Raw genomic sequence first — 17,086 nt, forward strand, 5'->3', positions numbered from 1 at the left:
AGAATGTATAATTTTTGAATATAGTTAGGTGTTCCCTAATAAGAAAAAAAAGTTGAGCACATATATAATGGAATTTAAGAAATTCATTTAGTGTTAAGGTCAAATTTCTTACTATTTTATTCTTTATTTTGGGCCCAGATTTTCTCGGGACGATACAATAGTCACTATAAATATGACCTAAAAAAATCAGTAAAGCAGGTAATTGTTTACCTAGTCAGCTTGAAAATATTATTCTTATGCACTTAATAAAGTCCCATGTATTTCCTGACTACTTTTCCATCCACTAATTAGTGATTCTGTATTTTTTTTGGAGGTCATCATTACAGCCATTAATTAGAGGCTGGATAAATAAAAACCTATCCAAATTATATATCCCAGCACTCACAAACATAGCCTGGAGACTTCGAGTCCAAAATTTGTTAATGCCCTCAACGAAAGTATTAATATTTCTTTCTACGTATCTGTATTTTATTTTTTCTGATTACTTGAGTAAACAATCATGGAAATATTGGTAGACAGGTCTTGCTTCATTTCCTGAATGGTCTCCTGCCGGTTGAGAGTGTGTTCCATGCAGTGGTGTGTGCTAAGATTCACTCGTGAGGATCTCCTCTCTCAGCACTTGGGCCTGTCATTGTGTCTACTAATTCCCTGTGTATTTTCTCCCTGGGCTCTTGCACCTGACTCTCTACTTTACTTGGAGGACCCTATAGGTGCTGCTACTAGACTCTCATTCTTCTCACATGCTATTGTGCTAATTGTTTCAATGGTTTTCCTCTTCAACAAACTGTGAGCCCAGGGGCATGAGCAGGAGCAATCATATCTTATATATATAGATCCATAGTGTTTGCCTAGGAGCTTGACACATCCTTAGTCAGGAGTTATGAACAGTTACGTGACTTCTAGCCACCTGCATTACCTGGCCAACACAGAGTTAATAAATGAACTTGAATGCCTTTAGGTGGGCCTGACCTCTGCAGTTTGTGAAAGTCTCTATTTTTTTTGGATGTACCTAGTCACACATTTATTTCACCAGCCTGGCTCCTGTGAGCATCCTTGTTTGTGGCCCTCATGGTAGCTACTCAAACTATGTAAGTTATGTAGGCGAATGTGTCAATGAATGTACATCTAAAATTATTATTCGAATAATCTGGCCCTGAAAATTCCTTTGGTTCCATCTCAGACTTAACAAAGGAAAGGTGAAAAAATATGACTTTGTTACACAATGTACAAAAAAATCACTGCAGAGGTAGGCCACTCTGAGCCTTTTAGTAGTCAAATTAGAGAGGAAAACCAACTGGGTGGTGCTATTTGTAGAATTCAGGGGATGCAAATAAACTAAGTGTGTGGAAAAGCCTAGGTTTGCATTCTGGAGATGACTGACAACTTCTACCTTGGATCATCTTAAAATAAGAACCAGGATTTTTTTCTTTTTAAGATTTTATTTATCCATTCATGAGAGACACAGTGAGAGGGGCAGAGACACAAGCAGAGGGAGAAGCAGGCTCTCTGCAAGGTGCCTGATGCGAGACTCCATCCTGGACCCAGGGATCATGCCCTGAGCTGAAGACAGATGCTCAACTGCTGAGCCACCCAGGAGTCCCAAGCACCAGGATTTTAAGAACAATTACCTTGGCCAACATTCCAAGTGCAAATTCAACAACCCATTTCTCAAGACTGATTCTAAAGTCCTCCAAACTAGGGCCAATGACAGTACACTAGAGAACAATCCAACAAAGTGATTCTGTGTGGGGCCAGAGCAGTGCTGTACTGTATGAAATGATCTCTTGGTCTGATTTAATCTGGGGGAAAGCTTAAGCAATGAGCTCACTGGATGGAATTTGCATCACCAGACATAAAAATGTTGGTGTCGCGGGAGTAATCTTGAAGCAAAGATAAGCTTCACCTGAAAAAGTAAATTTGGGTCTGTTTTAATTATCTGATAAATGGGGGACTATGGCTCTAAGATTTACCCTACTATGTCTCCAATAATTTTAACTTTCTAAAAGCAACTATTACCAGATATTCATCTTGGCCATAAAAATTCTCCCCCTTGAAAACTATAATATATATGAAAATGTAACTTTGAGCAACTTATTACTTGTGAACATTTCCAGCTAATTAGCTTTGTTAAAAATACATCTGGGTATTTGAAATAATTTCTTACATAGGCTTATCATTAATAAGACAATTAAATGCTGGTGTTGGTTGGTTTCAAAGAAAGATTTTATAATAAGTCTTCCTCTGAGTAATTAAAAAGTAAGACTCTTTTTCTGTTAGGACCACTCCTTTGTTTAAGAAACTGAAACCTGGGGATCCCTGGATGGCTCAGCAGTTCAGTGCCTGCCTTCGGCCCAGGGCGTGCTCCTGGAGTCCAAGGATCGAGTCCCACGTCGGGCTCCCTACATGGAGCCTGCCTCTTTCTGTTTCTCATGAATATATAAAAAAGTCTTTAAAAAAAAAAAAAGAAACTGAAACCTTACCAACCACTGTTTTTCCCCCCTTTTCTTTTCTTACCAACTGCAGGAAAATATGTAGCTAGTTAAGTGGCAGAACTAATTCTGGAGTGAGTCACCAAGTGTGGTCTCTCTACACCTGTCACTATAAAAAGGGGATATGTTTTCTATAAAGTGTCATGACAATTATATGTTAGGAAGAAACCAAACAGAAATACAAAAACAAAGATGATTTGAACTAACAATAAAAGGGATGCCATTTTCTCAAGGCCACGTAGCAAAGTGCATATGCTTCCTTCTGGCATAGGCTAAACACCTGCCACTTGGATAGTAGATTACATTTTGCCTTAACCATGATGTAGATTTCACCTCCTGGAAGGTCTAGGTCTAGATATTTCTATTTCTATTGTTTTTCTACTTCAGCTTTTCTTTTGCCTCAGAAATGACAAGAAGCACCAACGCAGGAAAATGTAAGTGATGCTAGGTATGAAGCTTTTATGTCACTGTTAGCAGATAGTGCAAACCTTTTTCTTAGTCATTCAAGGAATTCGTACTCCTAAGATGAGCTCTGAGTCCTCCAAATAGAGCTGAGCTGGACTGGACTGACCGTATGGCCAGCTCTGGTGGAATTGTATAAGGAGTCCTGTTGTGATTCCCCAGAAGCAGAGAAGAGTTGGGGCTTTAGATTCTGTGCTTTTACAGACAGGATCCTCTCTTTTAGAAAAAGCTCTTTTAACTCCATGGGCAGAGATTCTCGGCAACTCTGAACTTGTCCTATTTAAATTACTGTTGCTCATTCAAACAGGCACAGTGACATTGCTAACATACCTCCACCGCAGCACTTCTGAAATATGACAGGTAGCATCAGCTGTGGTGGCAAAGGAGCACATGGGATCTGTAGAAGACACATCTTCCATTCAAAATGAAAAAGAAAGGTGAAATTATTACATCACCATGCAGCCAAGCATATGCTGTCTAGCATCTAAAAGCAATTAGATGCTTTTCCCTTCCTTGCTTTGACCTTCCTGAATGGTCTTCTGCCAGTTGAGAGTGTGTTAGGCACTCTCAGGTAGGCACTCTAATCTAAATGTGGACAGTGAGAAATCCCCACCTCAAAGATCATATCCACAATAGAGTTGTTTTTTTTCAGAGGCTACGTATCTTGATGTTCATGTGAATTAAGAAGGCAAAACAGAGAAATGGGGAGATTTTAATTTTTTTTTTAAAAAGTAACAATTCCGGGATCCCTGGGTGGCGCAGCGGTTTGGCGCCTGCCTTTGGCCCAGGGAGCGATCCTGGAGACCCGGGATCGAATCCCACATCGGGCTCCCGGTGCATGGAGCCTGCTTCTCCCTCTGCCTGTGTCTCTGCCTCTCTCTCTCTCTCTCTCTCACTGTGTGCCTGTCATAAATAAATAAAATAAAATAAAAAATTTAAAAAGTAACAATTCCAACAGCATGGACTGTGTCTATAAACTCGGTCCAAAACTTATTTACATCAAGAAATTCAATGTTAGGGCAGCCCTGGTGGCTTAGTGGTTTGGCGCCGCCTTCAGTACAGGGCGTGATCCTGGGGACCCGGGATCAAGTCCCACGTCGGGCTCCCTGCATGGACCTGCTTCTCCCTCTGTCTGTGTCTCTGCCTCTCTCTGTGTCTCTCATGAATAAATAAGTAAAAACTAAAAAAAAAAAAAAGAAAGAAATTCAATGTTAAAACAGCGTATTGAAAATTTACCAGCCAAATACATGAGTCCAGCTGCTGTCCTAAGTGCTTCTAGTGGTTACATAATGAAGTTAAGTTGGTTAAAGCAATGATGTTATTTCCTGGATGGAACATGCTAGAAAGACACAGGCGATATATTTGGACAAGTAAAACACACACACATACACACAAACCTTCAAGGAAGCTTTACAGAGGAAGGGATTGTGGTGAGAGATGAGGAGGTGTGACCTTAGATTTCTGTCTCTTTAGATGTTTCACTTTCTGCAGCATTTAATGATTGAAAATGCTGTTAGTCATTTTTTTTCAACTTGTGGTTGAGCTTTAGGAACCACAGAACAGGAACCCCACTGTGGCGGGAATTGGATGTAAAAAGCTTTTTTGTGTGTGGGTTCAGTTACTATTTTAATTCTGTTGTATTAAGTGGCAGTGGGCTTCCAAGATACGGTTGTTATTTCTCCTATTTACTGATCTTTCCCTCCTTCGTGTATCTTTTATTTTCCCTCTGGTTTCCTTCCTTCTCTAAGGCTAGAAATGCAGCCTGCAGGGAGACCCCGGTGGAAAAAGCCTAAATTTGCCATAGGCCTCAGGTGACTCTGCTTTGACGCTGCTTGTTTCATAATCGTCAGCCGTGTTATTTCATGGTTCTTTATTATTTTTAAAGGTCTTATTTATTTTTTTATTCATGAGGGACCCAGAGAGAGACAGAGGCAGAGACATAGGCAGAAGGAGTAGCAGGCTCCCTGCAGGGAGCCTGTTTCGGGACTTGATCCCAGGATCTTGGGATCACAGCCTGAGCCAAAGGCAGATGCTCAACAGCTGAGCCACCCTGGTGCCCCAGTTTCTTGGTTCTGAGGCTCATTTTCCTCATCTTAAAGCATGGATATTATAAACTGTTTCACAGGTTTGTGAAAATTAAATGTGGTCTCGTGTTAGATGCTGAATCCAGAAATCAGTGAGCGGTTTTGTTCATTTACTGAAAGCTGCTACTCTAAGTATTCTTCTCATGAAAGTGGCAGCTTTGCCTCTGCCCGAGTTCTCATGTGTTCGAAATGTTTTTTTTTTTTTTTTCCTGGTCCTCTCCATTTCTTACCATATCATTATTATCATTAGCCAACGTTTAATAAGTGCGGAGCATTGTCCTGGATACCGTGGTAAGTACTTTAGGAAAAGCATTTAATCATTTCTCAGAATCTATAGGATAGATAGCTATTATTTGAATCTCAATTTATTAAAGGCAAAGTGGAAATTCAGAGGCATCAAGCGAACTCCCGGGTTTATACAATCGGTTGCCAAGCCAGGACTTGGTGAGGTCTTCCTGCCTCCAGAGCCTAGGCTCTAAACCACCAATGACATCCATTGAACTCTCCAGCTCAGAGGCCACCCACTCCCGCAACCGTAGGCCGCCAGGTGTGTCCCACACCCAGGTTAGCCGCTCTTACTCTTGTATCTAATTTCTGCTGTTTCGTGGGGGTGGAGGAGTGTGTAGTCCTGACCTCCCGGGAGGCAGGGATCATACCCTGCACAATCTCCTCCTAAACCACCCGGCGCCTCGCGGGGCGGACTCAGTGCACAGCAGATACCCACTCCTCCATCGAGGGTAAAAGCAACTGACCAGGCAGAGATCAAGGGTAAATAAAGTGCGAGAAGGGAACAGCAGGAAGAGGAGAGGGAGGGGGCGGAAAAGGAAGGCAAGGACCGGCCATCGGACCCAGGCATCTCTGAGGGTCCCTGAGGGCGAGTAGGGGCGCGGGGCACGGAAATCCGGCCTCATCCTCCCAGACCAGGAACCAAGGCCCAGCAACGGAAGAGCTCAGCGCGTGGGGGGGGGGGGGGCGCCTGCACCCACGATCGCGATCGCGCGCACGTGGCACGGGTTCAGAGCGGGGCCTGATTCGGGCACCTCCCGCCGGGGCCTGGGGGGCTAACACGCAGGCCGCGCTCTCCCCGCCGACCCCGAGGGCGCGGCGGTACAACGGGCCGCCCCCGAGTGGAGTGTCGAGCGTCGGCGAAGACACAGCTCTCGGCAGTCGCCGGCCGGCAAGCCACACCTGTCCCCCTCGCTCACTTGGACCTCGGCTCCCAGAGTCCCCGCCAGCCCGCCGGGGCACGTCTTCCACCGTCCTCTTCTCGGGAGCCGAGCCGGACGAGGGGCTCGGGAGCCGGGCAGCGGCCGCCGCGGAAGGCGCTTAGGGGGAGGCGGCTCTTGGGTGACGCGCGGCCGCCTCCGCCCCCGGGAGGCGGGGCTGGGAGCGCGGCCCGAGGGAGCCCGGCGGCCCCGCCCCCGCCCCCGCCCCCGCCCCCGCCGCGCCCCGGCGGCTCCTGAGCGTGCGAGCGGCGGCCGCGGCGGGGCGGCAGGGGAGGGCCGCGCGCCGGACCCTCGGCAGCCCCGCGGGGCGCACGCTTGGACCGGTGAGGGCGGCGCCGGGCTCCCCTGGCAGGTGCGCGCGGGAGGGGCGCGGGGGTCGCCGCCGGCTCCCCCAGGACGGGCGTCTGCTCACCATCGAGGTGAGGACTTTGGGGGACCCTGAGGGTTCAGGATGGGAATTCGGTGAAGCCCCTTCCCGGGAGCCGCGGGTTCGGGGATGCACAGAGGTGTGCGGGAGCCCGGTGTCCTGGAGAGCGCACGGAGGGCTGGCAGCCCGCCCCAGGAATTCTTGGCTCTTTTAGGGACACACCCTTGGTGTCCTGGGGCGCAGTGCAGTCACCGCCACCGCCACCGCCGGGACGTCCTCCGTAGAAGTTAGACCCGCATTTGGAATGTGATGCGCTCCCCTCGTGGAGACCTGGAGGTTCAGCTTGGGTTCCTCGCGCAGACCTGGGCGCAGCGGCACAGGAGCAGAAAGCCTTGGGATGATTGTGTAGGTGACAGAGAGTCCTGCACATTAAAGACAAAAAAAAAAAAAAACAAAAAAAAAAAAACAACCCCCAAAAAGCAAAACCCAAAACACCAAAACCCAATACGGGGTGATAGTGGTGGTGAACTTGAAAGGCGATTGCTTCCGCATTTGTCCATTTGTCAAGCAAATGGGGCGCTGATGGCTTTCAGAGATGGTTGGGTTTCCATAAAGGGCTGAGAATACCTGAAGGAACTTCTGTGCGACGTCTGAGGGGGTCAGCGGCGTGTAGGCACTTAGGTAAGCGTGGACTGGAGGTTACGTTGGCAGGGGCCACTCAGAGTTAGTTACCCAACGGCTTCCAGGTGAACCTTGGAACTTTACAAAACCTGCTTCCCAACCCACTGAATGGGCAAACAGGTCTGTGGATTATGATTTACATTAGCGTTCATTTTTCTCTTGGGTCAGCAGCATTTCAATTCAATAAATATTTGTTGTATGCCTTTTAAGGAGGAACCTCTGCGAGAGCCGGAGCACAGGTGTTGATACAAAGGGGCCATTTAGGGCACTCGTTCTCCCCACAGGTGGGTGTTCCAAGAGAACAGTGGCACAGCAGCATCTCTTTAATCTATGGTTAAATGCATTTAAATGCAGGGAGAATGCGTGTCTTTGAAGAGTAGCCTTCATTAGCCTAGTCTGCCATCCAAACTGACTAGGACTACAAAATCATCTTTAAAATAAAGTTATTACGAATCCATCCTGTACCACCCACTTTATGCTGGGCACTTTATCTTGTTACATAAAATATACAAGATAGATGGCATGCCCCGTGCACAGGTGAGAAATCCAGACAGGGAGGAACCCAGCAGTTTGCTCAAGGTAATTAGTAAACCTGAGAGCTAAAGCTGGATATTTCTGAGTGCAAAACCCACGCTTTTTCACTATTCCATGGTGCTGTGAGACATACAGTGTAAATCTGGCATATTTAATGAAAAATAATTCAAATTTATATTCGTAAAGCAATCCATGTCGGTACAAGTGACCGTTATGAATAAAATGAGTATTGCTTTCATTCTGTATGTGTGGCTAAATGATGAACTTGTCTGGGACAAGAAGATGAACAGCTGTTTTCAAATATAAAATTTATTGTCTTCCTTCACTTATTTTTAAGGACCCAGTTTGTCCAAGTGGGATAAATCAGTAAAACTTTGTAAGTACACATGCCTTGTGTATAACACATTGAAGTAACAGTTAATTTTCATATTGTTCATATCCTTTAACATATTTCAGCTTGATTCCATTTCTTCCAGATGAATAGAAGCCCCTGTTGTTGCCTAGAAAGGACTTTGTATATGTGTGTGTGAATCTATAATCATGCATGAATGTATATGACACTTATTTTAAAAGATATATCTATTTTTCCTTATATCTATCTCTAGAAGTGTAGGGTACTGCAGTACACTTATTTGGGAAGGAATCCTAATATTCTTAATTTAGCCTTTGAGTGAATGATTCATGACAACTCATTACTTCTTTAGATTCCTGTAAACTGCAAAAGTGATTATCAAACTATAATTATCATACTGTGAAGAGTGAGAATGAAAATAGTCCTTAGAATTTTAAATAATATTTCCTGACATGGAGAGCACTTGCTTTCTTAAACCCTTCCTTATAATTGTTAGTAATTATGAATTGAAGGGTTTCATAATTAAATTATCTTAAGATATTGAAAAAAAAAGTGTCTTTTTTGGAGGAAGAGAGGCTTTTTGCCTGTGTTGGGAAGATCAGGTAAGATACATTCTGCGTGGGTTGTGTCTGGCACAATTTTTATCTTCTCTGTCTTCATTTGACAGTGAAATCGACAATACACCTTGAACTCCTCTAAGAGTATTTGAAATCCTGCCTAGAATGTGTTTATAGAAGCCTGCTTGGCTTGGTTAAGATTTTCTGATGAAGGGGCTGAGAGTGGTGACTTAGAGAAATTTTCAGAAAAGCCAAAGGGCCAGCGAATGTGGTATGTGTGAGATGTGAAATGGACAGATCTAGATTTTGTGACACCTGGAAGGCAAATAATTTGGGGATCCCTTTTAAGAAAAAAATAATGCAAAATTAGTGATGAAAGTGCATGCTTATTTAGAATGGAAAAAATAAATGATAATCATTTGCTAGAGGTTTCTTTCACTTTCTGCTGAGATCTTTTTTGGGCAGTTTACCAGAAATGCTTACATAAAAATGCTTCCTGATTGCAACCCTCTCTCCCTGAGAACACTCAGCATCTCCTAGCAGCTTGCAGCACTTGTACGGGCCTCTGCGAGCGAGAAACTAGAAGCTGAAGCTTCATAGCCTTCAAAGAGTAAGAGGACAGGTTGTGATTGGAGGCAAAAAACTCATGGTTCGCTGAGCAGAGTAGAGGCTGGTGGTTGGAGTGGGAGGGATACTAGGCTTATCGGGGACTCAGAACATTTCATATCTAGTGAGCAGTCTTGAGGGGAAGGCCCAGAACTGGCTTCTGGAAACTTACTTTGCTTGGCTCTCCAGGAATGCCTTTAGCTATTGGCTCTCCCAGTCATCATTTGTGGAGGATTTTCTTTTTCTTTTTCTAAGATTTTATTATTTATTCATGAGAGTCACAGAAAGAGAGAGAGACAGAGACACAGGCAGAGGGAAAAGCAGGCTTCTTGCAGGGAGTCTGATGAGGGACTCAATCCCAGGACTACAGGATCACGCCCTGAGCCAAAGGCAGACACCTAATCACCGAGCCACCCAGGCGTCCCCATGGAGGGTTTTCTATGTCCCGGGCACTGACTATAGGGAGGTCCTATTTGCCACGGAGCTCCTAGCCTCATGGAGCTGATTTTGTGATGGCACAATGGTGTCCTAGGTGCTGGCCTGGAGCCTGGAGAGCTCCTGATTGCTTGGGCTGAGTTTGGAATTATTGATGGAGTAACCAAGATGTAAGAATTCAGGGAGGGCCTTCTAGGCATGTGGAGGGCTCTAGAAAGCAGAGGTTTGGACCCACACACAATCTCCTCCAGGGATGCAGTGAGGGCCCTTAGTCTGTGCTTCTTCCAGACCAGCTGAATCCACACAGCTGGTTTTAACTTGTTAGAAATGCAGGTTCTCAGCCCTCATCCCAGACACTCTGAATCAGAAGCTCTGTGTCTGGAGCAGAACCGTCTGCATTTTAAGAAGCCCTCCTGCCGATTGCCATGTGTACTAAAGTTTGAGAACCGCTGCTCTTCATTTTTCAGAGAACCGGTAGGGCCTAGAATCCCCTGTGGCAATGCTAAGAGGGGAGCAGGATTCGTACTAATGCTAATATATTATGACTGTGATATGAGTATCATGATCACTGATATTTTTTGAGCACTCAGATTGTACTCAGATGTTGTGCTAAGCAATAGGCACTCTTGGAGACACCTGGGTGGCTCACTGGTTGAGCGTCTGCCTTCGGCTCAGGTCCTGATCTCAGGGTCCTGGGATCGAGTCCTGCATCGGGCTCCCTGCAGGGAGCCTGCTTCTCCCTCGGCCTGTATCTCTGCCTCTCTGTGTCTCTCATGAATAAATAAATAAATAAATAAATATATAAATCTTAAAAAAAAGGGGGCACTCTTTTAATCACAAATGGAACCCCACAATGCAGGGCTGTTGTCACTTCCATTTAATGTGAGAAAACTGAGGTCCAGAGAGACCAGGGTTTTGTTCTAGGGCACGCAACTGGAAAAGCCTTTGAGTAAGGATTCTGGCAACTTCCCGCTCTTTCTGCCTGGGCAAGTTTTCATCTGCATCCTTGTCATGTGTGGGTTTTGTAGGAGAGGCTGGAGGGCGACTTGAGAGACCCCCAGAATGGCCCTTTTTGACAACCACAGTCATTTGCCGACCACTTGGGGTTAACAGGCTTTTCTCTAGGGACAAATTGCCAGATGAGGAAGGTAGCATGTTGTTATTCTGTTTGAGTGTGGATTTCTAAAGTTTTATAAGCAATGGACATGATTGCATATATGTAATTGAGTAACATAGAAGTTGCCTCCTTCCCTGGCATGATTATAGGGTCACATGGATTTCTCCATGATTGTGGAAGGCAGCTGTGTTTTGTAACGTGGGTTTCATTTGGGTGTTAGCAAGGGGGCCTCCTAAAGACCAGCTCCCTCTCTGTCCAGGACACAGAGGGCTTGAAGATGATGGTGTGTGTGTCCAAGATGTCCTGGAAGGTATCTAGAAGAACTGAGCTTTGCATTCTCACAGTTGTGGGTTTTTTTTATTTTTTAATAATTGTTCTCCACAATTCTACACATTTCACCATGGAATACCTCCATCATTTCAGGAAGCGTGGGAAAGAAAACATGGCTATAGATGTGAGTATACGTGTGAGTGTGTCGAATGATGGTTTGCCTTTGGGTTCTTGAATCTTCACTTCTCCTCTGGAGTTAGATGTTTAGACGAACATTAGTTTGAGTTTAGGGCAGGCAGCAGAATTTAATTCTGAGAGTGCCAGCTATCTTAGCCATGCATTCATTCATTCACATGGTCATCGGTTGCCTGCCTCGTTGCGCCGAGGGTTAATGTCAGGCACCAGAAGGTATAGTGGTGGCCAGATAGATATGATCCCTACAGACTAGTAAGGAAAAATCTTGTTCTGCAGTGCTATGACTGAATGGTGTCAGACACCCTAATTCCTGTAGTGAGTCAGCAGGGAAAGAGTTATGAAGTTATCTTAGCTCAGGAGAATGGTTATAGGACTTGGCTCAGGTAATAGGGAAGCAGAGGTGTGTAAGGGTGTGAGAGATTTCTGGGAGATTGCAGAAGTGACAAGGTGGACAGGGATGATAGGAGAGCCGGTGCATTGGGGCTGAGGTTTGTGCCTTGGGCCCCAGGGTGGTGCCAGCACTGCAAGTCAGGACTCGATTGTTTTCAAAGAATACTAATGAGTTTTATGAACATCGTGAGTTTGAAATGTCTGGATGACTCCAAGGTAGAGATCTGGGTGCATTGAATAATGCAGCAGATAGTACAACTGAATAATTCAATGGATTGAGTAATATCAACAACTGAATAATGCTATCTTCTAAGGAGAGGGTAGAAGCCAGAAGCAGGTCACCAAGGAAATGTGGTGTGGACATTTCTCCTGGCGTCGGTAGGGTAGGTGCAAATTCCAGTTCCTTTGCTGTGAAAGGTGAAGAAGGCTTACTTCCATTCATTCTTGAGAGGGTGGAGATAAGTTCTCTGCTCACTCTGGCCTTGTGTGTGCTTGATTGCTTGAGATCTGGGCCTTGGGAGGAGGGCGACATTGTGGCATAGCAAACAAGGCTGGCCAGAGCAAGACAGTGACAGGGAGCTTGTTGGAAGTTTGTTTGTAGATTTTGAACCCATGTAATTATCATAGGGTGAAATGCTTGTCATCTATCCCCTTAATCAGTCACACACACACACACACACACACACACACACACACACACAAATATATAAATTAACCGGGTCATTCTATAGGTCATACAGATCAGCCAGCACTATTTTGTAGATGCAGCTGATACTAATATTACAAGATTAATTTTCATACAGGATATTAGGTTTCCTTAGGTGCTAAGAGTTGAGCTAAAGGCTTGTTTAAAACACGTGTTATGAAGTGGTTGAAATAAATATGTGTTCTTTTATCTAAAAGCCATTAATGGGGCATGTATTAGGCAGAGTATATGCTAGAGGTTTTGCTGTGAATCAGGCAGATAGTTCCCTGGCCCCAAAGAGCTTACAGCTAAGATGGAAAGTTGGACAACTTAACTAGTGTCAACAGAGGGTGTGCTGTTTGCTAAGGGTAAGGCACCGGGTGCCTTGGGGAAGCCTCCAGAGCCAGGGCTGCCTGCACTGGGCAGGAATGGTCAGCTGGAGTTAGCCAGGAGTGGGCAGAGATCTCTCTGGGCAGGGCCTCAGGCCTGGAACAACGTTTGGAAAGAACACAGAGGTGGTTTTCAGAAGTTGATGGATGGGTGCTTTTGAGGAACTGGAAGTTCATGATCAACTTTGTTCAGAGGCAGACATCTTTACGAGAGGCTGTGACCTCGTCAGGAAACGTAGAAGAGAAAGTATTAAACTTGTCTGTGTGCCTGTCACCACTTTCAGAGCTAAGAGGCAACTGAGGTGATGATACAAAAATAATACAAAACCCAAATGAGACCAGAAACAAACAAAAGTAATGATTGTGGTGGTATGTAATAATTTGTATTTTGGGGGGTGGTGGGAGGGGCCTACTTTTAGCATTGTGAAAGATGTGGGCGTTCAGTTTGCAAACTTCATATATCAGAAAAGGACACTATTTCTAAGCCACAGTAACCAACATCATTACTCCAACCGTCTTGCATAATGTAAAATAATCACTGCATATATAGGCTGCTAGTCTGAAAATGGCCTTAGGGATCAGTTCTACCACCTGTTGCTCCCTCATGAATAAGCTGGGAGCTGAGGTGCTGAGGGCTTGCTTCCCTTCACCTGGTCAGTCTGTCTGGTCAATGTGTCTGTCGCTGTTTGTCTCATAGTGACATGCTTCACTTGAGCAAGAATTCTTGTTGGTAGCTGGAAGAGACCCTATACTGAACTGTCTCCCATCTTTTCAAGTCTTCGTGTCACTCTCCCTTTTTTTTAAGATTTTTTTTTCTTTTTTAAATTTGAGATTGGAAGAGAGAGCGAGTGAGCATGAGCAGAGGGGAGGGACAGAGGGAGAGGGAAAAGCAGACTCCCCGCTGAACAGGGAGCCGCATGTGGGACTTGATCCCAGGACCGGAGATCATGACTTGAGACATCCAGGCACCCCTGTGTCACCTAACTTCCTTCCTCGCTGTATGGTTGTCATGCACTTTGTTCCCATATAGTTCAGTGTTTTTGGATATTGTAAGGAATCTTTGGCGGAAATTGCTTTCAGCACTTTAGGCCTGTCTAAACAGGCAGGATTTCTCTGACGTTTCTTTCTCTTAAATCTGTTTGAGCTGGCATAGAGACATTTTGCTTTAGCAAGGAATGAGAAAGAGGGTTCTCAGGAAGGTTCCTTTGTTAATATTTGAACCACAAAACAGGACAGGACTGAGAAGGTACATGATAAATTGTTTCTAAACATCATGAACTATTTATGTGATTAAAAAGCAAAGTTTGAACAAGTAGGTGCTGCCCTGGTCATTAATAACAGATTGGTATTTAGTTTGCTTTGTTAACTACTTTCTTTCCAACTTTCAGCTTTTGTGCCAATTTTATGCCTTTATCACTGTGAGCTCAAGACTGTAAATCAATAATTGATTAGTTTCTGTCTTCATTGCCAATGTGTGCCTTTTCATTGACGATGTTTTTAATTTTGGTAAAAGAAAATTTTTGTTTCCCCTGGTTCATAGGACTTGTGGACTTAGGAGGTGTGTTTTTCATGTGCCAGCTACCTGGCATCGCTGACCTTCTACCAGGTGGGAGCATCTCTTATTCTTAGGAACTATGCTAGTTAGGAGTCATCCCTGTTTTATAGATGAGAACACTGACACCCAGAGAAGCCATGTAAGTTGTACAGGGTCGCCGAGTTGATTGGAATTTTATTTTTTTTCTTTCCTCTACTGTTTCATCCCAAGCCTGGACTATTTTAACCATTCCATTCTGACTTATTTTCTGGTGAAGTTTTTTAACCCCAAAACTAAGGAGTCTCCAAAACTCATGACAACTAAGATGCCTGATATTTCTCTGTATCATGGATTTGGAAGCTGCTACTCTGTGCATTCTCAGGCTGAATGCAGAGTTGAAACACTTCACCACAGAGGCTGCTTTAAATGCCACATCGATAAAACTTTGGAATCCTGCTAAACCTTGTTCTGCAGATGGATTTGGCAGGATCTTGATAAATATACCACATTAGACAATTTCCTGATTGTGAATACATGAAGCTAGATGCTCTGAAAAGGTCTCTCTCTCTCATCTGACCCAAGTGATGCCTTAAATATAATTGATAAATAAATTTGTGTAGCAAAGCAAAGCAGTCACTTAAATGTAAACACCATGGTTAATTCCTGGTGAGAACAACTCCATGAGAACAACATTGTGTTTTTTTATGTTTTTTTTTTAAATTAATGTCAGCTTTTAAAGATATACAGATGTTACCCTTTTAAAACCCACATAAAATTCTTGTGGTGCTGTTGTTTGGATCTAGGGGCTTTTTAAAAAATTAATCACTTATTTTTTGCTATTCATTCATTTAAAACTACTAAGCCCAAATGAGATCTTTTAAGGGTCCATGGTATATAGATAGGGTTGATATTCTGGTTGTTGTGGTCTTGGAGAAGCTAGAGTTACTTCTGATTTCTGAGTTACCTCTTAGGAAGCTTTAATCTAGATTGACAGCCTATGTTCTTTTAGAACATGGAAGGAAATTGAGAATACATATTTCAAGCTCTATCATTCCGCTTCCTCTAGGACTGTATTTTACCTTTCTGTTGAAGCTGATGTGGTGGCCATGGGAAACAGCAGGATATAACCAAAGTGTCCTCATGGATATCCAGCAGGATACACTCAGCACCTGTCCTTATGCCCCACCCATCACAGTCTCATGTGCCTTTTTGTAGAGCACCCATTAGTGTTGTCTGTATTCATTTCGATTAGAAGTTAGGTTATTTAAGGGGTGCCTAGGTGGCTCAATCAGTTAAGTGTCTGACTCGTGGTTTCAGCTCAGGTCATGATCTCAGGGTGGTAAGACTGAGCTCCCTGTGGGGCTCCCTGGTTAGCAGGAAGTCTGTTTCAGATTCTCTTCAGATTCTCTCCCTCTGCCCCACAACCTCTTCATACTCTCCCTTTCTCAAATAAATACATCTTTTTTTTTTTTTCAAAAAAAGGAAGTCAGTCTGTTTCATGATATGCAATAAAGGATGAGTGTTATTGTTGTTAAACTATTTTTTAAATGTAAACTTGGCTGAGCAATTCTGGATGTCTTGTTGATATAATTTTGGTAGTGTCTCTGGTTTGAAGTAACATCCTGAATCTAGCCAGATTGGAAACCAGCCCCTGGCTATGACATTTTTTGTTGTTCTATTGTTGTTTTTTTTTGCTAGTGGCTGTGGGTTAGAGCTGTTTTAGTGCTTATAAGTGATTGGTTTTATGGCTGCTTTTAAAATTGAGAAAGCATTAATGGAGTAGTATAGAGCAAAACTGCTTTTACATACACACATATATTCATACTATGTGCTCATATATGAATATGTATTTTTTTCTGTTAATAAGCACCAGGAACTTACTAGTAGTTCCCTTATGGAGTTATCTAGTCTGGGCTGAGTCACTTTTCATCGTGTGCCTCTCTGCACAATTACGACTTCCTAAAGGCTTACCTTGAAAAAATATTGCCAGGGTTAATTGGATGCAGGGATAACAGACCTTTTTCTGTTGTCTTTAAAATGTCATTTAAACAGACTCATCCTTGGACATGAGAATATTGAAAATGCTTTGAATTTAACTTGTCAAAACTTTAAAAAAGTCTTGGTATTTATTTTTAGATTTTATCAGCCAAACGTCTTCTCCATTTGCGATCAGGGGAACTAGTACTCTGGTGCATGCTACTTGAAATGATTAGAGAGGAAGGTGTCCAGGTGTTTCTTTCCATTCAGTAAGCCCTCCTGGAGGCCACTGCGGATGAGGTAGGCATGGAATGGGATCACTTAAGAAACTTCTACTCCAGTAAGACAATGATAGAGACTCACATGTGGTTCCCTTGACTCACCATGACTCAGTTACTGAGAAGAGCCCCAATTTTGGACTCAGACAAACCCTGGGTTCAAATATCAGCTCTGCTATTTTCAGGACTTCAATGTCTCCAAAGCTCTGGTTTCTCATTTGTAAAATGGAGTTTGCAAATACTTACCTAGGGGTGCTGTGAATCTTAGCAATAATCCCTGCAGAGTGCCTCGTGTATGTATACTGGATACTTTATAATTTGAGATACATTTTAGGGAGCAGTAAAAAAAGATCTAAATCCAGTCCTCTTTTCCCATCTTGAGGCTCGTATTTTTAGAGTTGAGACGCTATGTCCTTTTTTTCCTTAACTTTAGGTTTTTACTTTTGCTTTTAAGGTGT

At 43.9% G+C, this 17,086-nt stretch overlaps 1 protein-coding gene across 5 annotated transcripts in view; it reads left to right on the forward strand.

Moving 5' to 3' along the window:
- Positions 1-5,433: 5,433 nt before the first annotated feature.
- The window catches only part of MCTP2 (multiple C2 and transmembrane domain containing 2), a 241,253-nt gene continuing 229,600 nt past the window's right edge, over positions 5,434-17,086 (forward strand). For 2 of the 5 annotated variants that reach the window (XM_055326553.1, XM_055326557.1), the window contains exon 1: positions 6,537-6,680. The gene's annotated coding sequence lies outside the window, so the exon portion shown is untranslated. Of the gene's footprint in view, positions 5,804-6,536; positions 6,681-11,289; positions 11,365-12,107; positions 12,149-17,086 lie in introns of those variants that run through there. The other 3 variants (XM_055326554.1, XM_055326556.1, XM_055326555.1) reach the window with 3 other exon arrangements.

This window comes from Nyctereutes procyonoides, unplaced genomic scaffold (genome assembly GCF_905146905.1).
Source record: "Nyctereutes procyonoides isolate TBG_1078 unplaced genomic scaffold, NYPRO_anot_genome, whole genome shotgun sequence".
Classification (NCBI taxonomy): domain Eukaryota; kingdom Metazoa; phylum Chordata; class Mammalia; order Carnivora; family Canidae; genus Nyctereutes; species Nyctereutes procyonoides.